This window comes from Taeniopygia guttata, chromosome 1 (assembly GCF_048771995.1).
Source record: "Taeniopygia guttata chromosome 1, bTaeGut7.mat, whole genome shotgun sequence".
In the NCBI taxonomy this organism is placed as follows: domain Eukaryota; kingdom Metazoa; phylum Chordata; class Aves; order Passeriformes; family Estrildidae; genus Taeniopygia; species Taeniopygia guttata.
Genome location: NC_133024.1, coordinates 65,301,209 through 65,326,088, shown reverse-complemented (window position 1 = coordinate 65,326,088; position 24,880 = coordinate 65,301,209).

The following is a 24,880-nucleotide window of genomic DNA, read 5'->3' as shown; positions in this document are numbered from 1 at the left end:
CAAAACTAGAAAGGGAATAGGACAAACCTTGATGCCTATCACTGCTTTGCTATACAGTTTTGCTTCTTGGGGGGTGTAGATCAATGTAATGAGGCACTCCAGCAAAGTTCTACAAAGGGGTCATGCTGATACAGTTACTCTTATAAATAATGATGGGACCAGGCAAATCCTTCACCCCTGAAAATTGCTCTTTTGCATCTGGTTTTTGTTTTGGACCACCGCAAGCTGGTCTCTAGAAATCAGTGCTCAGGTAAGGTGGGCAAGTACTTCAGGGCAAGGACCAATTCCAAAAGCCAGTATTGATGAGCCTGTTAGAGATCTGGCTCACTCCATTCTGCACAGTCCTAATGATCCCAGAAGGATCTTCATTCTCACAAGCACTCATGTTTCCATCTCAGGGTAGGCAACAAAAGCCTCAGGTTCTCATTGATGGGCTGCAACAGGACATTTACATTATTTCTGAGTGTAGAGCTGAAAAAAAAAAGCATGCAGTAATACTTATATCCCAGATCCCAGAGCGGTTTCTGTAATACTCATGACAAAGTTCCATTCCAATTACTGTGGTATAACTTTTCTCTGGGGTTCTGTTGTTATGCAGCATCCACATGGCTGACCTGTTTGCGATCAGGCAAGCCTGAAATGGTATAGAGGGCCTCTCTACTCTGTGGAGTTGTGTTTTTTATGTTTTATTACATTTGTATTATGTATAAGTTTGTTCCATGTACCCCCGGTTCTGTAACGGTTCCCCCTGGGTTTTCCCGTCTTTTCCCGCGGGTCCGTTGTCCCCAAAAATGCCGAGTCACCCTGTTTACCCCAAATGCCTGTCCCTTCCCCCCCACCTAGAATCTTCCATCCGGGACGCCGGGTGATAGGCAGAGGACCTGGGACCCTTCCCCTGTCTGTCCTTCATTGGATGTACCCCTGTATCCCACTACCCTCAAACCCCCCGTGGCTTTACCCCATTGGCTGCTCCAGTCTTCCCCCATTCCGTATTTAGTTCGTTCGCGCGGCGCGCTCCGTGCTTTCTCTGGCTGGCTCCAGTGCGCCCCGCCCAGCCCGCGCCGCTCCGGCAAACGCAGGCGCGGCACACCTGGGTCCCTTCGAATTATTGTTTTCCCCATTGGATTGCAATAAACGGAATTCGCCCCCCGGAGAAAGACTCTCTTCATTAAATCGCCGTGGGGTCGCTGACTGCTCTCTGAACTCCGACAGTGCTGCCCAAAGCCCGCGAGGTTCAGCGGGAAGCGCTAGAAATCTGCCCACCCTTCTCCCCAGAGCTATCCGGGGCAAGGGAAAGGCAGAGGGGAGAAGAGCGCATCGGCAGTACTCCACCACTTGACCGTAGCATGATGAACCATTGTAGGGTTTGCAAGCAGGGGCTCAGGGCCATCTTTTGATGTCCTCCTCTGTTGCTATTGAATTAATAAAGGAGGTTGAGAGCAGCTCGTTACCTAAAACAAGCAGCTCTTACTCCTGTTTGGAGCTATAAATCTGCCTTACTGCTGACATGAATGATATGCCCATATCACCTCTAAACCCTGCACTCCCAATTAATCTTTCCTATATTACAGCTGGATTCATCCAGTGAACTTTTCTTTTCGTTTTGGGGATGCCACGATTGTTGTTTTGAACATAATGTAAAATGTGGAAGGAGGAAAATATGTTAGAAAAACTACAGAAAGACAGGAAGACTGGTAGAGAAAAACATGTACCAAACACTCAAGGATTTAGGACAGGAGATAGATAGCAGCATTTTTGGAGGCTGATGATGTTTTGTTTTCATTGAAATTCTGACTCTATTCGGTGGCAATTTTTGTGTTTTCTCATCTAGACTGTGTCAGGTTATTTTTAATTGTGTATTTCTCCAGCAGCTTGCAGATATAAAACTTTCATTTTTTATTAAGAAGTTCTTTTTAGTTGATCTTCTATAATAGAAAATGAAATTTCTATGTGAGCCAGCCACTAGAGAGTCAGAGGGAAGCAATATCTGGGTTAACAGACTGTTTTAAATCCATTCTCTCATGACTTTTCTCTTTCCCTTCAGCATTTTCAGTCTGCCTGCCTCTTGCCTGCTTACTTCGTCAATGTTCAGGCCAATTGTGATCTACTTGAAAAGGTAGGATGGATGCATGAAAGAATGGCTTTTCACAACAAGTGAACATTCAAAATAATCTGGCAATAACAGAAATGTGTTGGAGAATAGCATCCAGGGCAGGACTGGAGGAATGGTGCTTGGTCCAAGGCACATTGCACAGGACAAATAATGAGCACACTAGCAAACAACTAATTTTTTTCTCATTAGTTGCCCTTGAGGTAGCTGTATTGCTTTGATCTTAATTTGCAACAGCAATAGCAAAAAATAAAGTGAAATATTTAATCTTTGAAGTGCAGTAGCCCCATATTTGCTCACATTTATCAGCCTCAAAAAGGTACACAACTAGTGTGTACATGATTTGGAGTGTCTCTATGCAGTCTGTGTGAGGCATAAAGGTCTAAGGACAATTTGTACAGCTGAAAAATTACAAAAAAAGGTTTTTCAGAAGCAAAACTTTGTATGCATGTTACATAAGAAAAATCTCATAGATTGTTCTCTGTGTTGAACCCTTCAGACTTCCATTTGCAAGCTTATGTTATAAAACACTCAGGACCTGAGTCAGTGCTGTGAACTGCCTTTGATATCACTAGCCTCTAATATTCCTCCCAGCAGGAATGCTAAAGTTCACTGCCAATAGCTTGGAGGTAGGCTGATGGTGTCCAAACTAAAGGAGTGCAGAAAGAACATTTTATGCCTGAAAAGTGCTAACATGTCCAGAGAAAAAGAAATCTGCGTTACAACACCCTCAGGGCTTTGAAATAGCACTTGTGACAACATTGAATTGTATTCTGATGTACCATGGTCTAACTCTTATCTGAAGAACAGGCATTTTGGACTCCACATAGACAGAATATGGTGCTTTGTAATAAAATAATAATAGGCAGAAGCCATACAAGATTGTGCAAGGATCATAAGTTTCACTCAGAACTTTAGGCTAAATTATCAGCCATAGCACAAATAACAGAAAATCTCTTCAGCTGAATTATGTAGCTTAGTCTGAGAGATCAATAACTCCAGTTCATAGTCCATTTTAACTGTCTTGTAATGGGTGCAGCAGTGTCCCTCTCTTGCACATTAAGATAATTTTGGAAAGCACTTAAGGAGCCATGTGTCAGTGTTTTGATATTAAATCTGTTTAATCAGTAAATGTTAGCTATTAGATTTAGTAAAATATTTCTATGCTTAAGGCACATCCACTGTTAGTTGGATGAAAAAAATATACCTGCATTTTTTCAAGAGAAAAAAAAGCAAATATTTTGATTTGTGGGTACAAAATTACAGAATATGATAATTAAGTAGATTTTTTTAGTTATGAATTTTTTTTCCAAATGAATAGACTGATCACATCAAACTAGTCTTATTCTGGCAATGAAAAATGCAACTAAGTTGTCAAGACCATTTACTTGAAAACCAAAAACAGTAACATGAGAAAGCACAATCCCTTTTTAACCTAGTGGAGGCATCATGTGATAGAAATGCCATATTGAGAGCCTAGAAATTGGACATTCTCTTTCAGAGGCTACATGTGACTTTGAGTAAATAATTTAGTGGATAACTTGACCGTGAGAAATAACACCAGCCCAGTCTTACTTAGCATATCAGATTTTTATATGTATTCCTGATTACACCTGATAATGTTGAAGAGGAAAGCACGTTTGCGGTGTTAACCTGTCTGAGGCAACAAAGTTTAATTGAATGTAAACTGGAGGCCATTCTTGCTTAGGAAATGCCTGTGCAAGTCACACACTGCCTTCCTAGGGACCCACCAGTGCTCCAAAAACAAGAGTTCCCGGCACTAAATCTGGCCAGATAACTCAGATCGTAGCAGTGTCCTAAGGTATTTGTGCTACCCTTTCTCCTGCATGAAATGGAAAAAGCAATATTCACTGTAGAACCCCAGACTGAATTTGCAAGGGTGGAATTTGGGGAAACAAAGCTAATACTCTCATCTATTACATCTGTGTTGATAATCATTGAAAAAATATGGACCTGCTCTTAATGTGGTTAGAGTTGTAAGTAAGCCAGTATTGCAAGTGTGAGTGAGCTGAGCTGTGTGGAGTCTATAAAATGCTTCAATGTCCACAGAAGCAAGGTGCAGCAAACAGTAACAGCTGCCTCTGTTGGAGTGTTAAAGTTGCTGAGCTCTAGCTCCCATTGGGAAGAGGTGCCGAGCATCGCACAAGAGCCACAGTAGAGGAACAAGGCTGTATTTGAGAGCAGAGTGGGGAGATTTCGCAGTAAAAGCATCTTGTCTGGAAGACACACACTGCAAAATTCTGGCACATGAGTCCAGGTGGGCAGCAGTTGCTGGACGCCTTGGAAGCATGGTGGACCCTCTTCTCCATTTTAAATAGGGACACACTTTGCCCATAAGGAATGCATCAAAGAAAAACTGACAAAATAACCATGACAGATTTTACTGTGATAAAGGATAGCCTGGCCAATTTTGTGCCATGCCTCTTTTCATACAGAAAGATAGTTCTTGCATTAATGCTTTGGAGTCCTTGGGTAACGTAAAGAGATCAGGTTCCTGAGGCGAAGGCAAAAACATGGCTGAGATTGTGAACTTCACAGCTACAGTCACAGCCAGCCTTCCACTGTCAGGTGTCCTGTTCTCTGAAAGTCACTGACTATGGGCCAAAACAGGCATAAGTAAATTAAAGTTCACTCATTAAGCCATAGCAATGTAGATAATGTTGTTGCACCATGACAAAAACAGCTTCAGAGATTAGTCCCAAGCCCTTTGGGTAAAGACACAAGAAGACCCAAATACATTCACTCACTTCCACATTTTCATGCTGAAGAGCATGTCAGAAACATGCAGTTTATCTCAACCCACAGAAATCTATCCATAAGGCATGTGCAGAAACACATCCCAACACAGTGACTAATCCTGCACCAACAGCACTGTTTTCTTAGTCACTTGGTGGCTTGGAAGATACATTTAGAACTGATTTGACAATAGAAAGCTAATATTTTAATGCCTTAAATCAACCTTTTCCTAATTATTTACTTGCAGACTCATGAAAATTTGCTTCCATACTGCAATTATTCCAAATTATTCACATTTTTTCCTTGTATGCATGTGTGGGATTATGGATATATTGACAGCTGTAAAATACAATATTCAATATCTATAAGTGACAACTGATTATATAAGCAACATAGTTCTGTCTCATTTCCCTCACTCACTGAGTGTAACAATTTACATTTGCACAGGAAGAAGCTGGTGCAGGGCTGAACACCTCAGGGGAGAGTGGTGATTTAGGGATAGGTTGTAGCTAAAAGAAATAAGAGCTACTTTAAGCACTTACACATGCATCATTTTCAAACTACATAAGACATCACTTAGTCAGGTTCCTAAAAAATCCACAAACTCCTACACACTTTATTGGTATAAGTGCAGAGTCTGAACTTAATTTTGGCTCACACTACTCATACAAATGAATCATCTGTGGAAATGCTTGGTGCGCTGACAAAAAACCATCAAAACTTGATACTTCTTCCTTGGGTCCAGAAGGTTTGACAGATCTGATACTGGCCCCCATAACGGCATTTCTAAACTTCCCACTGCTGCTCTTGAGACCATCAGTATGTCCCAGGCAACAGCAAGGGAGCCCTTAATCTAGTGTACAACACAGGATAGGCATCTGCTATGCTTTTTTTAGTGTTGCCATTTAAGTTGATTATTAGCATCAGCCTTGTGTAGGGACATAACTAGAACCCAAAGGATGGGACTGTGGAAGGAATGACGCAAAGCTGAACAGAAGCGAGGAGCCAAGCAGCTGCCCCAGTTGGCCTCATTGCCTCCTCCAGGCAGTCCCTGACTTTTGCACAGTGCTGCCAAGGGTTAAATCAAAGTTCATATAGACAGAACTTTATATAATGTCCTCTCTGCCTCCATTCTCTTTTACAGATAGTTTGTTCTAATACACTCCATATATAATGTAAGTTTATCTCTCTTTATTTTGGCAGGATATTGTAACCTTTGAACTGAAATATCCACAGCCTGCTATCATAACAGAGCTTCTGACATATCAGTATAACCCACTTTGGCAGGCATCCCTGCAAATACTATTAAAAGTTTTATTGCTGAAAAAACACAGCTATTCCCTACCTTACACTCTTTTTAAGGGATCAGGGCTCCTGAGTACCATGAGGAAAGAAATTGCCATGAGCATGTGAAGGCTGTTGAGGTTGTATTTTGAGGTTATTTCTCCTTGCTATATCCTAAAGAACAAGAGAAGAGGTGGGGATGTGGAATGGCCCCGGGTGAAATAAATGGATAGAATAATGGAGACACACCAAACTAATAGCAGAACTGGTCACTGATGATGTTAGGGTAACATAGGAGCTGTGCAATTCTTCATTGAAAGAGACAAAAACTCATAAGAAGCAAAAACAAATCAGGAAGACAGGATATTGCCTGGAAAGAACACCCAGTGGACTGTGAGAGCCACATATGAAATCAAAGGAGAGGTAAGGGATAGTTTCTGTTAAAATATGCTGCTACTGTGAAGAAAAGCTGATGGTAGCTTAACTAGGCATACATGAGATAGAAAAATTAATGTGTCCTGAGACCAGTGAATTTGATCAGCAACTACAACAAGGCAGAGGCTAGAGCAAGATTTATAATTTATGCTAGATGGCATGTTACACCAATGAAGTATGCTCAGTATGTATGCTAGCTAGTCTACACACCTTGGACATCCTGTAGATCTTTAACTTGAGTATTACAAGTATGTTTCTATTTATAAGGAGCCAAGGTCTTGGTAGCATACATCACACCACATCATGGACACTCTTCTGGCAAAGATGCAGACTGAACCTCACCTCCTGATTTCCACATTTATCCCTTAGCTGTGGTAGCAAATATCTTAATAATTTCAAATGGACACAATATCTGGAAATAGAAGAAGATGTGCTGCTAAGTGGTAAGACCAAGAAGGTTGCAAAGCATTGTGATAGGAAGGCTCTGAACATGTTGATCAGCCATTCACTGTGACTTGGGAAGGCATGGCTAAAACATGTGACTGTATGTTCCTTACAACCTTTGACTGTCTCAAGTACAGACTGACTTGGGTCACACTGGCTCTGTGGGTCCTCACCAAAATTCTGCAGTTCAGTCACTCCTGTACTGACTGTTTCAAAGTCTCTTTTTCTGGTGCTGGTTTCTGGTTTCTGACTGATCTAAGTGGGCTTGGTCTCAGGAGGCAATTATCCTTTCAAAACTGCCAGCAGCAGCTGCTCACAGTGATTCCAAACAACCTTCTAGAGCACAGTTGAGTAATCTTTTTCTGCTACTTTAACTAAGTGGGGAACATAATTAAACTAGCTCTGAGGATTACCCACACCCGAGTTTATTTTCTAGGTTTTATTACATTATGTTTGGTTAGGCTTTTGATGATGTTTTGAACAGCCTCTTACAGTTACTATCTCACAGTCACCCCATGTTGCCTTCCCCTGGTTTCTTTGTCCCCCTGCATTGCATTCCTCCACATCTCTTTGCTCTTCACTTCTCTCTAGAAAGATTTTAAAACAGATAAGTGTCCTCTGATCTCAAGCTATAGAAGTGGGACAATAAGCTTGTTAACCTAAGCCTGAACCAAGCAGGTAGGCACTTTGAGATTAATAGCCTACCCACTGTTCTCTGAAGGACTCTTGGTATTTGCCCTGGAGATATCTTATCTCTATCACTGAGCAAGCAGGAAATGAAACATAGATTCATAAAGTTTAAGCCCAGAAGGGACCATTAGAAGCACTGTTCTCATCTTATATATATCAGAGGCCCTTTAATTTCACCCATTTATCCTTGTAGTGAGTTCAATATCTTCTATTTGAGCAAAGGAAATGCTCCTCCTAAGAGATGCTCCAGATTTAAATGCATGCACTCAAAAAAAAAAAAAAAAAAAAAAAAAAATCAGGCACATAAACAGAGGTAAAACCAATACAGATGCCTCCCTCATTCTCTATAAGAGTGTCTGCCTCTGTTTTGATACAGACCTGACATGTTTTAGTATGTCTGTATGAGTCACTTTGAAATGCACCCATCCCCAGTACAAGAGATCTTGGAAGTTAACACATGTTTAGCCCACTGATTAGACACCATAATAACCTTTTCAGCCAGGTTGCACATTATAGTATATCAATACAAAAATAGCACAATATGTATGCAGGATTGTAAATGTCATTGATTTGTAGCTCTAGATTGACAAATGAGGGAGGGCTGCCCTGACAACTCAGTTTATTACCTCTCTTCCCAGCTCAGCTTTTGCTCACATCTACTCTCTCTGTCTGAGACATTGACTGTAGGGGAGTCTTAGACAGAACATTTCAGAGCATTGATGATGCAAGACAGTCCTACATTATTACAGTGAGAACCCTAGAAGCTCATAGTCCTCTTTTATTTAGCTGTGGACACTAGGAATAAATCTAGGTGGCACCTAAGAAAAAGCTGAGGCCAGCAAGGAAATCATTAAAATAGGTGCAAAAGGGTAATGTACTTTATGATGCTTTGCAGCAGGACAGAGAATATTCCAAATTATCTTTAAGCAAATTAACCAAATTGACTAGGAAAACTTATCCTATTTTCAAACATAAAACAATTAAATACAGTAACATCTTTGGACACTTGTAATATGTGTTGAGACAAGGAAGAATTTTTATCTCTATGTATTGCAGCTGTACACCCTTCTGAATGCATGATTATACCAGGACTCCTTCGGGGTGTTTGCAAGCAGTCATTGAAAATGGGGAGCAGTCATTGAAAATTGAAAAAATATTCCCTCGTGGTGTATCATCTCAAAGAAAGAATATAAATGTGGTTGTAGCACTCCTTTTTCTAAAGACATCACAATATTTAAAGTTGACTTTAGTTCAAGAGATTAAGAAAGGTTGTATTTACATATCACTATTCACTTGGTAGATTTTATACAAATGTTGGCCTCTAAAAGTTCTGAACATGGATCTATCCATGTCAGATAATTTCAGTACCGTGTTACTTAGTTTTATTTTTTTGGTGGATGCCATCTGCAGTATGTTCAATTACAGAACATTTCAGTCTGGGGTATACTTGACAATAGAAATCTAAAACACCAGATCTGAGGAGATTTTGAGCAGTCAGTTTTCATCGTCTTCTGAATTTGAAAAAGTGCCCATATGAAATCACTGAAGCCTAGTTTCTCACCCTTGGCATATTGTGTTTCTCTGCCTCTGGAAGCTAAGATAAGTGTGCTATTATTCCTGTGAAATCTCTTATTAATACCCAAATTGTCTTTTTACTATGCAAAAGAAACTATAAGCCCCACAATTTCATGAGGGAAAGTGGTTAAGACAATCTGAGCATGTACCTACCCAGAGAGAGCCTTTTGCTGACAGATCACGATTTCATGACAATGCTGATATAACTGAAGTTTTACTTCGTCTGTACTAATGCAACTGTTAGAAGAGGATTCTGAAAAGACTTTGAACAGATTTGTGGGAAAGAATCAGGGAAGAATACTCCTAAAAATGTAAGGGATATGAGGTGAGTATAAAAGGGTGCACTTCCTTGAATTTAAAAAAGTTAAACTCTCTAAGTTCTCATTTAAAAATTGACCATAATTAAATTTAAAAAATTAATCATTATACCCACAACATTTTACTGGAATATATATGGATTGATTTCAGAACTATAGATTAGCACAAGGAAAGAATCTGAAGGATGTTGCACTAGGTTGACCCTGATAAGCAGAGGTTTCTGGGATGTCTCTAATTTTAAACACACCATCCAAGATTAAATCAGATGGTAGTTTACAGTTCCTACTTTGTGATTTTTCTTTAGAGCAGTTCCGGCTGATAAGAATGTGTTCTAATCTAGCTCAGTAACCAGTCTATCAGTATTAATAACAATCAACCGTCTAATTAATGCATGCTTGCTCTGTGTATTTCAACAATATAAATGTTTTTCTATGGAAAAGGTACAAGATAGAAAGGAAATTTTTATAAGTGGGCTCTGTGTCCTGGTTGTCATAGACAGCTGAAATATCTTTTGGTCTTAGTGTCAGGAAGCATAATTATATTTTCAGTATTTTATACTAAACATATAAATTAATAATGTTCAAATATGTAAATGAATTTCAAATTTATCTTTTAACAGCTACTGTTTTGTTTTTTTTTATTCTAGTATATATTGATAACATGTACTTTTTGCTAACAAGAAGCCTCACTCTTTTTATTTCTGCTACTTTTATGGTCCAGTATGGATCCAATAACATTGTTTTACTCCAGCATGGCTGAAAACAGAATTAGGTCCAGTGACAAAGAAAAAAAAAATAGGAAATAATAAATTTCAATTCTGCAGCCATCATCATAGACAGTCCAGTAATTTAGAGAATCTCATCTTGTCCATGACAGCCTCTTTACTACACAACAGAGAACCATTGAAGCTTTCACCTCATTGCCAGTGTTTGCATACGAGTGCAAATTCATATTTTCCTATGAACATGAAAGATTCAGTAGGATAATATGAGGTCTCAATTTGCCTTCCTATATATACATTTTATACTTATTGCTTATTTAATATCATCATGTTTAGCAATAAATGTCATAACATCTTTGGGAGCACTGTCTCTACTAGTCAAGTGTGAAAAGCCACATTAGGTTTTGAAAAAATGCATTTATACAAAACCAATCAAGTCATTGAAGTTGTTTCTTATTCTCCTGTAATACCCCCATGGTAGTAGCCAATAAACATTATGGAGTCAGCCTGACTGAAAAGAAAGAAAATATTTTCTTATCAAGTACGTCAGTACTTGGAGCCTTTTCCAGGTTTGGAAAATATTGCAGTCTCCTTTCCTTCACCAGCTGCATGATGTGTATTTACAGAAACCATTTAGGATCCCAGTACTCCTTTGAAAATATAGACTTTTAATAGATGTCATTAGCTGGGCTTACTAAGAGCAGTAAATACTGTCTGTAATGATCTTCCCTGGCAAGAAAACTGCCCAAAGGGGCAATCTGTGTGCTGTTTGCCACTATCATTGTGCATACGCCTCCAGAGACACCCCAACAGCCTTCTGACAGCAACCAGATCAGCCAGCCCTTGCAGACAAGGTGCTTGTCACAAAACATTTTCTGCAATGGCAGACTCTCCAAAGAAAGGGACCTCTCTCTCCAGATCACCTACACCCTGCAGTCTGACTGTAGCAGTGATTTGCTCAGCACAGTCACCAGCAGGATGGCCTCCATAGCTGAGTTCCAGCTCCTTCCCCTGGGACCTGGGGCCTGGCTATGGTGCTGGTGGACTGCAAAGCTGCAGGGAGCTGCAGGTAGCCCATAGCAGCCAAAACAGACCAGGCAGGATGAGGATGACCCTTGCTGTGTGTAGTGCTCTCAACAGGTTCCCAAGGTTGGGCTGCAAATTGTCCCTTTAGTTTCTTTAGTGCTGACAGTGCTAAGACACACATCCTTAGGCATTTCTAACATGTCTGAGGTATGGGGCTGTTGTTGTGAGGATGCTGCTTGTGAGCTGCATCTGAGCTGTGGTGGCCCCATACTCCTGCCTGCCTACACTTTTTTTTTGGCACCGGTTGCTCCATTATATTTTACCCCTTGGAGCAAACATGAGAACCTTGGCAACATCACTGCTTCATTGGGGTTACATGGAGACAAAGTTAGAGAAAGCTTTTGCAGCAGCAGCTCTAGTGGCTGGGAAAGGTGAGTTGCCCCACTAAGTTGGTAAGGTGACCTGGAGTGCCTTGGGAACTGTGCAATGGGAACTGTGCTGCCAGCTCTGAGCAGCTGCTGTCAAGTTCCCTGCTGTGACACTGAGAAGAGTCAGTTCTCTACATGTAATTGATGATTTTGAAAAGTGACAGATATATTGATGCCCTGAGAGCCTACAACCTCTGAGGATGTTAATAGTTTACCTAATAATATCCTGAGTTGCTAAGACAGATGTAGTTGCTGCTGACAACAGGGAAAGAAATGGAGCCAATGATGAATGTAGTAACACTTCCCCCCCATTGAACAAAGGCAGTTTCTGTGCACTGTGGAACAGCATTTTTTGTCCTAAAGGATCTAACACATACTTTCTGTACATTGTGTCATTTGCTAATGTTTTGCTGAAAAACTAGTCTCTGATTGCCAAGTTTCTAACAAACTGCTAGCATTGTTACCATGTATTTTAAGTAGACTTTGTGGCAGATTTGCATTATGGTAACTGGCTTGAGTGAAAGATACTGTCTGAACTTGGATCCCACCTAGTCATCTTTTCCTCATACTGTGATCAGTATATCAGCATAACTGTGGCACCTGTGTGAGATTGATAATATCTGCATCACCTTATCTAATGAATATAGTGTCCCTGTGGTTCTGTGGTGTTTGCCGTGATGTTGCTTTCTTGGAAAACTCTAAAAATTGGGCTTTTTTCTTCAATAAGAGTCATTAATACTGGGAGTGATTAATTAATACAGTATTCAGTGATACTGCTTTGACTTCATTGATATGCTCCTTCATACTTCATTTTGTTCCATATTTGCTAACAGTGTTTGCAGTGTGCTCTCTTCCTTCCAGGTAGTAAACTACATGACTGTCTTTGTTTCTGCTGGTTTACCTGAACTAGATCTAGAATGATCTCTTTTATAATGACTTTTTTTTTTTTTTCTATTAAATTAAATTCTGGAGTTAAAAGATTTCTAAGACACCAAGTCCTGATGACAAAGAATTAGGTGCACGTCTTTACAGCTCTGGCTACCACTGCATTTAAATGCAATTTACACATCCCTGCCTTGACAGCAGCGCAGTGCTGTGTAATGCCTGTCAGCTCAAAATCAATAGGCACCTTGCAGCTAACCTGAAAGCTTCCCAGGCACTGGAGTTACACTCTGTCCATGCTAACTTGGAACCTCAGAGAAGCTGCTGTCACTGCACAAGTTATGCACAACAGGCTTTCAACTGGAGCAATCATCCAGGGGTGAGGGAGCAGAAACACAGGGCCTGTTATTTGAACAGAAATCTTGCAGTTATGCTATTCCTTCACTGTTTTTCTTTTAAACATCTGTATCTTGCATGCCAAACTGTTGCCTGCCAGGAAAATACTCTTCCCCTCCCACTGCACCCCACAGGAAGGGTCTGTAAGGTGCTCTATGGGGCAACCTCTGGGAATATGGGTCTGAGCTCTCATCTCCTGAAGGAGATTGGAAACCCAGGTTGCCCCTTCCCGGATCACTGCTTTAATGTCACTGGTCTATCATAAAAAAAAAAAAAAATGTCATCAGCACAGTTACCAGGAAGCCTTAAAAAGATAGGAGTGTGACCAAATGAATTCTATTTCAGACCAAATTTTAGTTTTCATTTAATAACTCAGAGGATACTCAATTCCTTACCACAGCCAGGCTCTCAACATTGGCTTCAGAGGCAATTTCACCATGTATTTTAAAGAATCCAAATATATTAACAGTTATTGAAACTTAATCTTATATTCTATAGTGATATTCTCATTTGCCTAAAGTTAAAAACCTGCAAAAATTCCTTATTAAAAATTTTTTTATAAGGCTTAGTACCATAAATGCTTCACTCAAGCTAAGAAGACAACTCCATCTCAAGAATAGATAAAAACATTGCCATAAAAAACTTTGCTTAAACAGTTTTTGAAGCATGAGGGCAATTTTACCATTTTTTGATTAAGTTAGATAAAAGTATATTTCTAACAGAAATTTCATCCAACTCTATCTCCTAGTGAGTTCTTGGAAGATTTTCAGAACTTTTTAAAACTCTAGTGATTGTGCAATTTGCACTTTTGGTTCATTTGTAAAGAAAATGTGGCAATCTTCTTGACATTTTAAGGAGACACAAGGAGGTCAAGTGGTGATTATGTGATATTGTCTCGTAAAATTGCCACCCCCTAAGGATAGGATTCAGCTTCAGACTCCTGAACTTAGAGTTTGGTTCAATGACCTTTAGCAGAATCCTGTGGCTATTTGGGGGGCTCTCAGATGCAGCAGCTGGTTTCTATCTGCAGTTCCAGTGGGCACAGTTCTCTGCCATAGCCTCCAGCCCTGTGTGAATCTTGGATGAAGGAGGCTATTTTATATTGCAAAAACTATGAGCTGTGTGTCTGAACTCCTGGGGCAGCTTAGTTACCAATTGGTTTCACCACAAGGTAGATGTTTTCATTGGGTCAACCAAATATTTTAATTGACTCTGAATCCAAATAATTCCTTTTAAATGTTACTTTAATCTGGAAGATTGTCACCCTAATGATTAGCATCAAGAGAAATGGAATGAAGAAAATTGTTATATATTAATATCTAAAAAATTTGAATTCTGTCTGCCATGAGATGATGAGTCTTCTCCATATTAGTGGCTACATATCCTACAGCTTTGTAGCATTCCTAGGGAACAAACACATGGACATGGGTGCACATCTGGGACCTGAGAAGAGATGCTGCCAATAATGACTTTTCATTTGGCGTGTAACAAGCTGTACATTTCTACTGTTTATTTTCAATAAACTGTGTTGATAACAAATTTTCAGTCTCTTATATATGCCTTACCTACTGCCAGTATAATGGATTAAAGCAAAAATAAATGGTATTCCTCATTAAGGATGGTCTGGTGGTTTCTGAACAAACTCTTGATGGAACACATGGCTTCCCATTTTTTGCAGCCCTTATACTTGAAAATACACTTTTAACTTTCTGATACCTTCCATGAGGTTTGTAACTTTGTATCTAACTGACCATAGAGATGTCCTATTTATTTAATTGTTAATCCAGGGCAGCATAGATGAGGTGAAACCAGCAATCAAATCTAATAGAGAATAATCTCAAAATTGGGTGATGCAAAATCAGGCACTGATATTTTACTCTGCCTTATGGTGACTGATAGAATCAGAATCATAAAATTGTTCAGGTTCTGAGTCTTCAAAGATCATCTAGTTCCAACCCTGCTGCCATGGGCAGGGAAGCTTCCACAAGCCAGGTTGCTCAGAGCTCCATCCAAGCTTGGCCTTGAACATCTGCAGGAATAAGCATCCACCCAGCTTCTCTGGGAAACCTCTTCCAGTGCCTTGCCACACATAGAGAAAAGAACTTCTTCCTAATATCTCATCTACACTTACTGTCCTTCAGCTTAAAGGCCATGAATCATATCACAGTACAATTTCAAGACTTATCACAGGATTCCACAAAACTAAGTGTTTCCCTTGTTTCAGGTGTGCAAAGGGGTCTGAAAATACTGTGGGCAAGTATATAACTGGAATAAATCAGTCTTGAAGACAAAGAGTAAATTTTTTTCCCTTGATGGCAAACCTTCCACTGATCTCAGTGGGGAAAGGACTTTGCTCCGAGGAGTTGCATGCTCCTGGACAGACACCATAGTGCCTGAGCGAAGCTGTTCTTAGCAAGTTCCTATTGAAACTAGCTCCTTTGAAGGATGTGAAATATGTACTTGGTGAACAAATTAGGAGCCATAGCAACTGCCTAAACACATCAGCACACTCACTACATGAATATAACCATCGCAGTAGTATACTGCCATCATTCAATCTCTGCTTGATAAATCTGTGCACAGAGGAGCCAAGGGATATTTGCAGAATTTTGGAGAATGTGGGAGAAGCCATGGCCAAATGTAATAAATTTCTTGCTACCTATCCATCACATTCCTCTAATTCTACCAAAATCAAAAGGCAAGCTACTGCTATCCTTGGCATTTGTCACCCCTGAAAGCAAACCACACAATTCACAGCTGGCTCAATTCTAACACTAAATATATAGGTGGGACTTTGCTGTTCACCTGAACAGAGCCAGAACTGTGTTTTAGTGTGTAATGATGTTTTCCTGTATTTACATAGATGTATATATTTAGTAATTAATTTTCTCCATATTTATAGGTTTCTAACCTTTCTAAAAAAATGTAATTTTTTTTTTTTTTTTGTAAAGTGAGTTCAAAAGATGTCATTAGGGATGTAATAAAGAATCTTTAGCCCTAGAAGTGAGATTTCCCATTTAGTCAACCAGAAATATTTTATAAAGTAATCTTACAGAATAACTACCCTCACTCAATAAATCAGGAAAGTGAAGCATGAAAAGGGAAAAGGATCTGGCTGTGAGAACTGTTTTTCAGGTCATCGACAGAGATGGAAACCAAATCTTCCAAGTTTTTGTCTGGCATTAGCTCAGCTGAATCATGCCTCTCTCCAAATAGGCAGGTGTGAGGACTAACCTGAACAGCTCTCCTAACCACCTGTCCCATCTACAAGACCAATCTGATATTGAGATGAAAAACTTTCAGCGACTTTTAATATAATTTGGTGCTCTCAGAAACCTTTGCTGTGCTTCTCTTAGTCCTCTACAGTACGTGTTAACTTTGCTTCTTTAATTTTCTCACTTAAATTTTATTCCCACTCCCCACCAAGAAGATGCCTATTTCCAAGGGTTAAATTTCATAACCAGCTGTCAGCAGCTATACCAAAAGTGTGTGAACTCCTCACAATATATGTCATTTAATCCCTGAGGCTGACATCTGCCTCTTCCCATGTTCCCTCCAGGTAAGGTGGTGTGGCCATCCTGCCTGCCCTTTGAGGCCAGAACTATGGAGTTCGTTCAGCTCACTATTTAAATCCCTAATGGCAACTCTTGTATGAAATCATCTCACCTAATTTTAGACATCTAAAAGGGAGCTGTTTTGTTGCAGGCTTGGTTATCAAGTCTCCTTGTGAGTCAATGAATACAGACAGGAATTTCCAGAGAACAGTTAATTCCAAAGGTTGGAGTCCAGAAATTGTGTGATAAATAAGGCCCTCTGGAGGTGTCTGTTTTTTTCTATAGGCTAAAGACAGAACCTATCTAAGCAGAATAGATAAGATGCCTTATATTTAGATAGCTGTAATTAGGTGAGGTAAAAATCTACCTTTAATAGCTTCACACCCTGTTTTACCCATCTGTTAACTGGGACTAATACGACCATCAGTGGAATGGCAGGTGTCTACATTTATTATCTGCAATTATGGGGAGGTTGTTGAATGCATAACTCTGTGGAAGTATGAAGAATTCATTATTCACAACTTTGACAGATGGCAGAACTGTTTTGGGCACATTGTACTGTAAATATTCCATTGATTATGTCTTGCTAGGAGGTGTAACTAGGCAATGAGGAGGTAGGAGGACTCCTTATATTATCCTGAATACAGGACAGAGGATTCAGTAGCTAGTACCCCAAGGAATAGGAGACTGGTCTAGCCTTCCCATGAGCAGATGGGCAGGCTTGGCTAGGAGCAGCTCCCAGAGTGCTGTGTGGGGCAGCAGAGGAGCTAGAGATACTCTCAGCAAGGGATGGCTGCAGTGGCACAACACATGGGCTCCCAAGAGGAGCAAAGGACTGGGTTGTAGAGCAGAATAGAGGCCAAAAGCAAGGCCTCTGCCTTTCCTGGGGACTTAGAGTAGCCCTTCCCTGGGGACTTAGAGTAGCCCAGAAAGCTGCTGAAAACCACTAGATTAGAAAGCCAAATTGGAAGCTGCCTCTTGGAAGAGCATGGTAGGGAGAAAGATGTATCTTACCTTGTTTTGGGTTTTTTTTCACTCTGATAAATCTGACTTTTGAACCATTGTAGTCTTTAGATGTCTTTCATTGTTCATGCTTTAAAGAAAAAGAAAGGTAATTTCATATCTGTCTCATATAAGTTCAGACTACAACCACCTACTTTGCTCTCATGCTATTTACACTGGCCTCTGTGGATGCCTCCCACAACTGGGTGCAGCAACTTATTAAATTTTAATGAAATAAGTATTCAGTCCTTTGTGAGGGGCCTGGAGTCTTTACGTGAATTTGCAATCTGTTTGACAAATTTGCTTCCAGTTTGATTTTACAAATGTAAAGTTACATTTCAAAGTAGTCAGAGTTCTGTTGAAATAAGGTTACAGAGCTGAACAAGCTACAGAGGCAGCTACTGCAGAGTTAAGCATTTGCTGTCGATCAATACTGTCACTAACTCACAACAGCTTCCTCAGAAATGCATGATGGATGGGGACACAAGTGCCTTGAAGCTGATGGAACTGGAATACCTTGGGCCAGCAGGGAATTTGGACCATCACCTGCAATTAATATGAGTTACCTTGAAATAAGAGAATATTTTCTTAAACAAAAAAGTTCTTTGATGCCAAAATACAGGCAGGCAGAAGGCCAGTTTTCCTGCTCTGTAATACCTGGCCCAAACCACTTTGACCTTGGCAAAAATAATAGAAAAATGAGTATTTGTGAGGTTTTAGCAGCAGAAATAGACATCAGAGCAGCTAGAAATGTACTCCATGAAAAGGTTCACAGATATGCAGAGGGCCAGGACAGGGCAAAAACTTAATAAAAATGTATTTTTAAAATTTACTTGATCAGTGTCCTGGTTTAGGGGGTATGATGTGCTGAAATCACACAACTTTTTGACAGAGATTTTAGCAGATATTTTCATTCTGCTTTTGCACCGTCTCTTTATTTCCATGGATTTTTTCAGCCTGGGGATTGTTTGTACACAGCATAAAGCAGTGGAGAATAGGTCTCACCATTGTACCAACCTTACCCTCTAAACTTCTTATAAACTTGATGAATTAAGTAGATTTGCACCATCCTCTCATTTAGATCCTACTAGACAATACATCTCATTCCTGCTCTTCTACCTGTACTGAATTCAGCACCCTTTATCTCACAGGAATAGCCCACTATTTTCCCCATAACATATGGAAACTCACTGCTCACAGTTCTGTTGCAAATGTCAGCGTAATGTGCAGCACTTGTTTACAGCTCCCACAAGCAATTGTACTGAGGCATATGCTGGTGTTAAGAAATATTTGGGTGTTCATAAAAATTTCTTTTATTGAGCTGATGCCCTGTCACACACACAGCATCCATGGCACTGTGAAAATTTAAAGAAAAGCATTATTGTAGAGAAGCTTTGTTGCTAATTTTTTTTAAATATTACTTTTTACAGCAAGATTGTCAAGGAGGGAAATTACTGTAAATTCAAATTATTTATCTAATAAAATAACAGGTGTTAAGCCCTAGGAATTACTTAAGAGAATTTCCATAAGAAACACTCTTAAGATCATGAGCACTAGGAGCAGACTACAGGTTGCATTACCAAACATTTGTTTTCTGAAGATAGGTAATAGGACATTCATTTTTTTCTTACCTATGAGCATCTGAAAATTTGGAATTTATTTCTGGCAATAATTTTTTTTCATTTAGAGGATCTTAAAACCTCTAAAATATTATTTGGAAAGTCAATCTGAATATATGCACAGATTTAAAACATGTTAATTTATACAGATCTGAACCATTCAATTAAGCTCATGCTCAGAATGGTTTCCTCTTATAGGAGCTGCCTACCATCTGTTAAGTCAACTATTTCTATTGCCAACGATCTTAAGTTCATCATTTATGCTAGAGTGATTGAGATTCTTAATCATAAATATCATCTGTTCCTTTCCCTCCCTGTCCTCCCCCTCTACACTCAGGTCATGATATTTTGGGGGCTTTCTTAATCAGCAGTTTCTGAAAGGCAGACCACAGGAAGAAAGCAAGCACAGCCTGGGAAGGAGGAAAGGGGCAGTTGTTAGTGTTACCTGCTGGTTTACAGTGATTCTGCACTGACCACAGCATGATCAGATTGTGTGCATTTTCCTCGCTTTTGATACACATCCACAATTAGAAGGGATGGTGGCTACAGCTTTGGGTCATCTATTCACTGCCTTTCTGAGTGTCATTGTTTTTCACACAGACAAAAACCTTTTAATTTTCAAAAAAGTATCAGATCCCTGAGGAAGTGTAAAAGATATCTGAATCAGCAATATTTGCTTCAGTAACTCCCAGATGTTTCCTTATAAACTTCCTTCTGGTCAATCCTTGTATCTGGGGCTCTCATATCCTGAGAGTAGCATATTGTTCCAGACAAAAATCTATGTTTTAATGAAATCAAGAATAATTTCAAACAAACAAGAAGAATGGATTTTCACAGTGTCTTGCTAGGGCTTTCTAGAGATGTACAACAAACTAGAAAGACAAAATTTACTGCTATCTTGTTTCATTTAACAAATAATTTGCTGTTTATGTATTTCTGGTACTTACACATACTTATATATTTCTTTTTCTGGCTGTTGTATTCCATGGCTAATTCCCTTTCCCCTATCTTAGCAAACATGCAGTTTTGCCAAGGCTCTGCCACCAGGAAGAAAGCACAGAAAGAAGAGGTGAGGACTGTCACCTCCGATTCTCATCTTCTGCATAGATGCTGAACACATACTTCATGCTCCATAGCAGCATGGGACACGAGAAATTTATCTTTAAACTCTTGCTGCTGATGCTGGAGTTCACTGGGTCTTATGTTCAGCCTGAAAGTGCAGATGTGTGAGCTCTGTGATGCTCATAAAATCTAGATGGTGCACATTCTCCAGGAGCTGCAGAGGAGACAGTGAGCACCTGTCACCTGAGAGTCACTGTGCTTGCATGAACAGCATGGTGAGAATTTCTCATGGGTTATTCTACTCCCATCCTGTCTCACCCTGTAAAGTGTGTTTGGACCAAATGCATCAACTCAGGCTTTGTATTCCCTTAGAAGATATTAAGGAATAATAATTAATTAATTGTTGACTTTTTAACCATATGTTCCAGGGTTGTTCTATTTCTCTTTGCCTATTTCACTGTGAGTAGATATCTGACTATATCAGAGTGAAATTCAGCACAGAAGACAACACGTTTTTATCAGCTGCATAGCAGTGAGGTTGCTATTCTTTTGCACCACCAGCTGCTTACTACATGAATGATTTATGAAAGTGTGACTGTCTAACTTCATACTAGGTACTGCTATTTCAGCATTCTTATTAGCAGGGATATTAGCAAAAATTATAATTCTTCTATGTTTCAGTGAGAATTTAGAAGCTTATCTTATTCTTGTAAAGCAAACAACAACACAAACTCAAACAGACTGCATTAAGAACAAGATACAGCGATGAACTGAATTCCCACAACTCCCACTGAGGCAATGGAGTGAAGGCACTTTGCATTTCTTGGGATGGGGAAATCTAGTTCACTCAGTACTTTGATAAATTATAAATACACAGTTGATTTTACAACTAGGTTTTGATGAAGAGTATATAGTGCTGGAACAATAATAGAGGAATCAGAGTGGACACTTAAATTTATTAATATTCAGTTGAGATGCAAAAATGAACTCACATGATTAAGATCCTCTAAGCCACTTGGAATCTGTTCTGAAGTGTGCTGCCATTTCCATGACACATTACATTTTAAGGAAGAACCTTTTGGTTGTACTGTACAGTACCCCACAGTAACTTCCTCACTGTCACAGAGCTTATTTATGTAAAATATGAATTGAAGCTCCAAAGATAGATTCAAGTTCACTAGCAGCGGGATTAAAACTCTGAAGAACCAAGAGATAAGAAGAGATAAAGCTGCTGTTTTATCGTGAAATGTGAATTCCCTTGGCTAAACCATAAATGCCTTATTACTTTACTGTTCTGACACTAAGGAATTGAAGTGTAATTAAACATGATTTGTTTTTCATTGCAAACTCTGCTACTTAATTTTATATCTACTTTGTTATCAAAGTTAACATCATCATAATAATATAAATTAAATTCTATAGATATCAGGTCTTTAACGTAATCCTCCACAAAAACAAACTAAAATAATTTCATGGTATGCCATTATGGCAAGGAAAGTGCATGCTATGATTTTCATGACATAGATCTCAAAACAAACTGAAGAATTTTATCTTCATGAACAACCATGTGCTACCATTACAAGGATATTTTCTTTCCTCTAACTTTGAAACTGGGCTCTGATTATTAGAAATATCTATAAAGTCATGGGTAACCCACAGCTCCCTTGGAGCTTGTGAGTGTGTTCATTGCAGTAACAGCCATTCCATGTGACCATTGGGTGAATCTGCCGCAGTATTTGTTATTAAGAGGAAATGACTGCAATTGAGGATTATCTCCCCCTAGCTCTTTAGGCCTCTAAGGCTAATACTGGCATTTCCAAATCTGCAGCCGAATTTCTGCTCTTCCTAAGGGTGACTAGGTTTCCCTCCCTGAGTGCCTCTAAAGCTGACTAAAGCAGCAAAGCTGTTTGGCTGCTGGCTAATAGCTCAGAGACCAAGGTCAAGCTGAGTCTCAGAAGATTCCCAGAAGCGAAGTTATTAGGAAAACATAAATTTTTTACAGATGGGAAAATAGCTAGGGTTTTGCAGTCTTCCTATCTTGACCCTTTTTACTCCCATTTCCTATGGCATGTGTTATGTATTGTACATGTCTAGGGGTAGGGGAGAGTTGGTAAAACCTTCTCCATGACTGTGGATGAGAGGGAGGTCAATGCCATCTATGGGGGATGTGACAGGAGGCACAAAGCTGTGTATGTCTAACAATGCATATCAGCAAGGCCAAGTCAGTGCTCACAGTGTCCTACTCTCCCCTGGTGACATCCCTGAGGTTCGAGGAAGAGAGAAAACATTCTACATTTATATCTAAATATCTATTCTGCCTTTCTGTCTTATCTATCCAAAACTTCATGCTCTAGCTATGTCCGCCTGTTCTTGCTTGCTTCAGCCTCCCTGGATATTTTCAAGAAAGGACTGGACATGGCACTTAGTGCTATGGTGTAGTTGACAGAGTGGAGATCAGTCAAAGGACACACTTGATGATCTTGGAGGTATTTTCCAATTTAATGATTGTGTAATTGTGTCCTAATTGGCAGAAGAGGAACCATGCAATATCATCACAATGGCCATGGAGAAAGTGTCGCATGTGCTTTGGCTGCCCATGTTTGAACTGTTGAAGAAAGTGATTTTATGTGTGGCAAAAGTTATGGTGTTTTGGTTGAGGACTGTGAGCAGACAACTCCTCAATAAGCTGGCTCCACCATTTTCCTCACTTAGGCTGCTGCTTTGTCTTGCCCTCTCCTTGGCATTTTGCTCCTGGCCAGGTGGCTCCCTGCAGCACTTAAAAGTGCATGGGCAGCCTGACAGCTTGCCTGGTGGCTCTGAGCACTGGGAGCCTGGGAAGTGCAAGGCATAGCAAAGCAGGAGCTGGGCAGGAGGTAGGAATAAAGCAGTATCCCCATGTCAAAATAAGAGTTATGTATCTGGTTAAGCAAAGAAAGCAAAACAATATTCCTGTGTAGCAACAAAGCAATCCCCATCTGACTTGTTAATCTGGTAGCTCTATGAAGTACTGAGCGTCCTTAAGTCCCAAAGAATTGTCTCTGCACAGCTTTTACCCTGTAAAGTTAATAAAGTATGGCTTTATCTTGGTGTTTGGTTTGTTTTGTGGTTTTTTGTTGATATTTTGGTTTTATGGGTTTTTTTTCACATTATTATAGCTTATTTTCAGAAAGAGAGCAATCAAGTCAATAAAGATTGTCTTCATTTGAGAGCTGACTTGCTGGATCCTTCTTAAACCTGTTTTCATTTATTGTTAGAAAAAAATACTTTTCCTCATGTAAAATTTAGATGGAAAATTGGTCAGCAGAGGTTTATTTGTCTCTGGAGTAGGGAAGCAGCTTTATAATAGAAATATAGATTGGACTGTTATCACATTGATTTTGGTAAATACTGCCATCCTCTTCACTATGTCTGTGTGTGCAGGTTAATTGAAAAGTTTAGAGCCTTGCCTGTGAAAATTCATCTTTTTAAAAATGCAGATTTGAATTTAGAAGCTTAATAAGAGCTACAGAAGACTTAGAGTGTTTTCTGTTTGAAGTCAGAAGGCAGAAGGAGTTATAATATAGTCTGTCTTATGACTTTTTCTTGAGTAAAGTGACTTTCTTGGATATGCAAGGCAATCATTAACTCCTAGAAAGTAATTACATCCATATGATATTTATTGCACAACAACAAAAACAACAATAAAAAAAATGAAAATCTCATAGTCAAGTATTCATCACAAAAACACCAGCATGAATGCTGCTTATATTTTACTTCCAAAGCCCAGAGTAATATTATTCAGAGAACTATCATCCTGCAGGATAAAGCTTTAGGAATCATTGCAGAGACCTCTGCTACTCCAGCTCAGGGAACAGCTGATGGCAGTAGCAGGGGATCATTTTTATTGGGATAAGCAGAATACAGGATGACAGAGTTTCCCACTGAGAAACCAGATAGCACTGGAGGAGTGGCCAATGCCAGGAGCCTTGAGCTCCACTCTCAGCTCTGGAGAGGAGTGTGCACAGCTGTATCTGCCTTTCTCACATCTATGTGATAATTTCTATTCATATACACCTCAGTCCTGCCTTCTGCATACCCCTTTCTCAGCCTCAATCTCTGTGCTGTTCGTAAAACCTAAGTCTATTGGCTTGGGTTTCACACCCGAAAAGCAGATTTCCTGCATGACTGTTTTCAGGCCTCTAGTTTCTTTCCTCCAGTGTATTTATCCATAACCCTATGGCCCTCCTCTATCTTTATTTTTGTCAGCCTCTTTTCCCCACTATGCCTTCTAGTCATCCACACCCCACAGAATCCTTGTCCTAATCTCTGTGTTGTGACTACTGCATAAATTTCTGACATCACCAGTTCTCCTACAGCCTGTGACAGGTTTTCAAAGGCTATCTACTACTCCACAAAAAATAAACTCCCTACCAGCTTTTATACCATTTTCTTCTGGCATGAGAAAGAGATATAAATTTTATTAAATAGGCTAGCTTGTAGACCTCTTGTCTAGGAAGCAAACTCCCATTTTCAGATTGAAGCATACAGATATGCATGTTTTATCACTTCAGCAATGTGATTCAAATATGATTTCGCTG